This window comes from Pseudophryne corroboree, chromosome 7 (assembly GCF_028390025.1).
Source record: "Pseudophryne corroboree isolate aPseCor3 chromosome 7, aPseCor3.hap2, whole genome shotgun sequence".
Classification (NCBI taxonomy): Eukaryota; Metazoa; Chordata; class Amphibia; order Anura; family Myobatrachidae; genus Pseudophryne; species Pseudophryne corroboree.
In genome coordinates this window covers 438,374,496-438,380,495 of record NC_086450.1, presented here as the reverse complement: position 1 = coordinate 438,380,495, position 6,000 = coordinate 438,374,496, and the positions used below count along the sequence as shown (strand labels likewise).

Here is a 6,000-nt window from a genome sequence, read left to right as displayed (position 1 = left end):
AAACACTTCCTTTCATTCCCTCGTGGCCCGATCTTGCCCTGGACTTGCTGATTTTTGTATGCAGCCCTACCGTAAGTGTAGCATACAGGCGCACTTATTTATTACCAGTTATTCATATAGCGCACACATATTCCGCAGAGCTTTACAGAGAATATTTGGCCATTCCCTGCTCCAGTGGAGCTTACAATCTATGGGGCAGATGTATTAACCTGGAGAAGGCATAAGGAAGTGATAAACCAGTGATATGTGCAAGGTGATAAACACACCAGCCAATCAGCTACCATATGTAAAATAAGATTTTACTCACCGGTAATTCTATTTCTCATAGTCCGTAGTGGATGCTGGGGACTCCGTAAGGACCATGGGGATTAGCGGCTCCGCAGGAGACTGGGCACAACTATAAAGAAAGCTTTTAGACTACTGGTGTGCACTGGCTCCTCCCACTAAGACCCTCCTCCAGACTTCAGTTAGGATACTGTGCCCGGAAGAGCCGACACAATTAGGAAGGATTTTGAATCCCGGGTAAGACTCATACCAGCCACACCAATCACACCGTATAACTCGTGATACAATACCCAGTTAACAGCATGATAACAACTGAGCCTCTCAACAGATGGCTCAACAATAACCCTTTAGTTAAGCAATTACTATATACAAGTATTGCAGACAATCCGCACTTGGGATGGGCGCCCAGCATCCACTACGGACTATGAAAAATAGAATTACCGGTGAGTAAATTCTTATTTTCTCTAACGTCCTAAGTGGATGCTGGGGACTCCGTAAGGACCATGGGGATTATACCAAAGCTCCCAAACGGGCGGGAGAGTGCTGATGACTCTGCAGCACCGAATGAGAGAACTCAAGGTCCTCCTCAGCCAGGGTATCAAATTTGTAGAATTTTGCAAACGTGTTTGCCCCTGACCAAGTTGCAGCTCGGCAAAGTTGAAGAGCCGAGACCCCTCGGGCAGCCGCCCAAGAAGAGCCCACCTTCCTCGTGGAATGGGCTTTTACTGATTTAGGATGCGGCAGTCCAGCCGCAGAATGTGCAAGCTGAATCGTACTACAGATCCAGCGAGCAATAGTCTGCTTTGAAGCAGGTGCACCCAACTTGTTGGGCGCATACAGGATAAAGAGCGAGTCAGTCTTTCTGACTCCAGCTGTCCTGGAAACATAAATTTTTAGGGCCCTGACTACATCCAACAACTTGGAAGCCTCCAAGTCATTTGTAGCCGCAGGCACCACGATAGGTTGGTTCAGATGAAAAGCTGATACCACTTTGGGGAGAAACTGGGGACGAGTCCTCAATTCTGCTCTATCCATATGGAAAATCAGATAAGGGCTTTTACATGACAAAGCCGCCAATTCTGATACACGCCTGGCCGAAGCCAAGGCCAACAACATGACCACTTTCCACGTGAGATATTTCAAATCCAGGTTTTCAGTGGCTCAAACCAATGTGACTTTAGGAAATCCAACACCACGTTGAGATCCCAAGGTGCCACTGGAGGCACAAAAGGGGGCTGAATATACAGCACTCCCTTAACAAAAGTCTGAACTTCAGGTAGTGAAGCCAGTTCTCTCTGGAAGAAAATTGATAGAGCCGAAATCTGGACCTTAATGGAACCCAATTTAAGGCCCATAGTCACCCCTGACTGTAGGAAGTGCAGGAAACGGCCCAGCTGAAATTCTTCCGTTGGGGCCTTCCTGGCCTCACACCACGCAACATATTTCCGCCATATGCGGTGATAATGGTTTGCGGTTACTTCTTTCCTAGCTTTAATCAGCGTAGGAATGACTTCCTCCGGAATGCCCTTTTCCTTCAGGATCCGGCGTTCAACCGCCATGCCGTCAAACGCAGCCGCGGTAAGTCTTGGAACAGACAGGGCCCCTGCTGCAGCAGGTCTTGTCTGAGCGGTAGAGGCCATGGGTCCTCTGACATCATTTCTCGAAGTTCCGGGTACCACGCTCGTCTTGGCCAATCCGGAACAATGAGTATAGTTCTTACTCCTCTTCTCCTTATTATCCTCAGTACCTTTGGTATGAGAGGAAGAGGAGGGAACACATAAACCAATCGGTACACCCACGGTGATACCAGAGCGTCCACAGCTATCGCCTGCGGGTCTCTCGACCTGACGCAATATTTTTCTAGCTTTTTGTTTAGGCGGGACGCCATCATGTCCACCTGTGGCTTTTCCCACCGGTTTACAATCATTTGAAAGACTTCTGGATGAAGTCCCCACTCTCCCGGGTGGAGGTCGTGCCTGCTGAGGAAGTCTGCTTCCCAGTTGTCCACTCCCGGAATGAATACTGCTGACAGTGCTAACACGTGATTTTCCGCCCATCGGAGAATCCTTGTGGCTTCTGCCATCGCCGTCCTGCTTCTCGTGCCGCCCTGTCGATTTACATGGGCGACCGCCGTGATGTTGTCTGACTGGATCAGTACCGGCTGGTTTTGAAGCAGGGGTTTTGCCTGACTTAGGGCATTGTAAATGGCCCTCAGTTCCAGAATATTTATGTGCAGGGAAGTCTACTGACTTGACCATAGTCCTTGGAAGTTTCTTCCCTGTGTGACTGCTCCCCAGCCTCGAAGGCTGGCATCCGTGGTCACCAGGACCCAGTCCTGTATGCCGAACCTGCGGCCCTCTTGAAGATGAGCACTCTGCAGCCACCACAGCAGAGACACCCGTGTCCTCGGAGACAGGGTTATCAGACGATGCATCTGAAGATGCGATCCGGACCACTTGTCCAACAGGTCCCACTGAAAGGTTCTTGCATGAAACCTGCCGAATGGAATCGCTTCGTAGGAAGCTACCATTTTTCCCAGGATCCGCGTGCAGTGATGCACCGACACCTGTTTTGGTTTTAGGAGGCCTCTGACTAGAGATGACAGCTCCTTGGCCTTCTCCTCCGGGAGAAACACTTTTCTCTGTTCTGTGTCCAGAACCATCCCTAGGAACAGCAGGCGTGTCGTAGGGACCAGCTGTGACTTTGGAATGTTTAGAATCCAGCCGTGCTGTTGTAGCACTTCCCGAGATAGTGCTACCCCGACCAACAACTGCTCTCTGGACCTCGCCTTTATCAGGAGATCGTCCAAGTACGGGATAATTAAAACTCCGTTCTTTCGAAGGAGTATCATCATTTCGGCCATTACCTTGGTAAAGACCCTCGGAGCCGTGGATAGACCGAACGGCAACGTCTGGAATTGGTAATGACAATCTTGTACCACAAATCTGAGGTACTCCTGGTGAGGATGGTAAATGGGGACATGTAGGTAAGCATCCTTGATGTCCAGTGATACCATGTAATCCCCCTCGTCCAGGCTTGCAATAACCGCCCTGAGCGATTCCATCTTGAACTTGAATTTTTTTATATATGTGTTCAAGGATTTCAAATTTAAAATGGGTCTCACCGAACCGTCCGGTTTCGGTACCACAAACATTGTGGAATAGTAACCCCTTCCATGTTGAAGTAGGGGCACTTTTACTATCACTTGTTGTGAATACAGCTTGTGAATTGCCTGTAACACTGCCTCCCTGCCTGAGGGAGTGGTTGGCAAGGCAGATTTGAGGAAACGGTGGGGGGGAGACGTCTTGAATTCCAGCTTGTACCCCTGAGATACTACTTGAAGGATCCAGGGATCCACCCGTGAGCGAGCCCACTGATTGCTGAAGTTTTTGAGACGGGCCCCCACCGTACCTGGCTCCGCCTGTGAAGCCCCAGCGTCATGCTGTGGACTTAGAGGAAGCGGGGGGAGGACTTTTGCTCCTGGGAACTGGCTGTATGCTGCAGCTTCTTTCCCCTACCTCTGCCTCTGGGCAGAAAGGACGCGCCTTTAACCCGCTTGCCCCTATTGGGCCGAAAGGACTGTACCTGATAATACGGTGCTTTCTTTGGTTGTGAGGGAACATGGGGTAAAAATGTAGACTTCCCAGCTGTTGCTGTGGAAACGAGGTCCGAGAGACCATCCCCGAACAATTCCTCACCATTATAAGGCAGAACTTCCATGTGTCGTTTGGAATCTGCATCTCCTGTCCACTGCCGAGTCCATAACCCTCTCCTGGCAGAAATGGACATTGCACTAATTTTGGATGCCAGCCGGAAAATATCCCTCTGTGCATCCCTCATGTATAAAAGTGCGTCTTTTATATGCTCTACGTTTAGCAATATAGTGTCCCTGTCTAGGGTATCTATATTTTCTGACAGGGAATCTGACCACGCAGCAGCAGCACTGCACATCCAGGCTGAAGCTATAGCCGGTCTCAGTATAACACCTGTGTGTGTATATATAGATTTCAGGATAGCCTCCTGCTTTCTATCAGCAGATTCCTTCAGGGCGGCCGTCTCCGGAGACGGTAGTGCCACCTTCTTTGACAAGCGTGTGAGCGCTTTATCCACCTAGGGGATGTTTCCCAGCGTGACCTATCCTCTGGCGGGAAAGGGTACGCCATTAGTAACCTCTTAGAAATTACCAGCTTTTTATCAGGGGAAGCCCACGCTTCTTCACACACTTCATTTAACTCTTCAGATGGAGGAAAAGCTACTGGTAGTTTTTTCTCTCCAAACATTATACCCTTTTTTGTGGTACCTGGGGTAACATCAGAAATGTGCAACACATTTTTCATTGCCTCAATCATGTAACGTGTGGCCCTACTGGAAGTTACATTAGTCTCATCATCGTCGACACTGGAGTCAGTATCTGTGTCGACATCTGTGTCAGCCATCTGAGGTAGCGGGCGTTTTAGAGCCCCTGATGGCTTTTGAGACGCCTGGGCAGGCACAGGCTGAGAAGCCGGCTGTCCCACATTTGGTATGTCGTCAAACCTTTTATGTAAGGAGTCGACACTATCACGTAATTCCTTCCACAGCACCATCCACTCAGGTGTCGACCCCGCAGGTGGTGACATCACATTTACAGGCATCTGCTCCGCCTTCACATAAGCCTCATCAAACATGTCGACACAGCCGTACCGACACACCGCAAACACACAGGGAATGCTCTGACAGAGGACAGGACCCCACAAAGCCCTTTGGGGAGACAGAGAGAGGGTATGCCAGCACACACCAGAGCGCTATATAACACTGAGATCCCACTATCAATGAGTGATTTCCCTTATAGCTGCTTTTTTATATATATCTTATATATCTATACTGCGCCTAAATTTAGTGCCCCCCTCTCTTTTTTACCCTTCTGTAGCGTTCAGACTGCAGGGGAGAGCCAGGGAGCTTCCTTCCAGCGGAACTGTGAGGGAAAAATGGCGCCAGTGTGCTGAGGGAGAAGCCCCGCCCCCTTTTCGGCGGACTTTCTCCCGCTTTTTCTGGAATACTGGCAGGGGTAATTTTACATCTATATAGCCTCTCGGACTATATATGATGTAGATTTGCCAGCCAAGGTGTCATATATTGCCCTTCTTTCTAGGTGCTCAGGAGAGCCCCTAGTGTGCATCCAGCTCAGCCGGGCACAAGAATCTAACTGAAGTCTGGAGGAGGGTCTTAGTGGGAGGAGCCAGTGCACACCAGTTGTCTAAAAGCTTTCTTTATAGTTGTGCCCAGTCTCCTGCGGAGCCGCTAATCCCCATAGTCCTTACGGAGTCCCCAGCATCCACTTAGGACGTTAGAGAAATTAACAGTTAGGAGCTGATTGGCTAGTTCATTATCACCTTGCACATATCACTGGTTTAGCACTCCCTTATGCCTTCTCCAGGTTAATACATCTGCCCCTATATTCCCTATCACATGTACACGCTTACACACTAGGGTCAATTTTTGACAGGAGCCAATTATCCTACCGGTATATATATTTTTGGAATGTGGGAGGAAAGGAGGAAACTGAAATACCCGGATGAAACCCATGCAAGGGGAGAATATACAAACTCCACACCGATAGGGCTATGGAGGGATTCGAACCCACAACCTCAGTGCTGTGAGGCAGTAATGCTAACCATTACACCATCCGTGCTGCCTGCACTTACTAGCACGGACTGTTAATTGAATTTACAAGTT

The 6,000-nt window shown here is 49.3% G+C and overlaps 1 protein-coding gene across 3 annotated transcripts in view; it reads right to left on the bottom strand.

Moving 5' to 3' along the window:
- Positions 1-6,000, bottom strand: part of TRAF7 (TNF receptor associated factor 7) — a 130,331-nt gene that overhangs the window by 98,363 nt on the left and 25,968 nt on the right. The gene's annotated exons all lie outside the window — the stretch shown is intronic.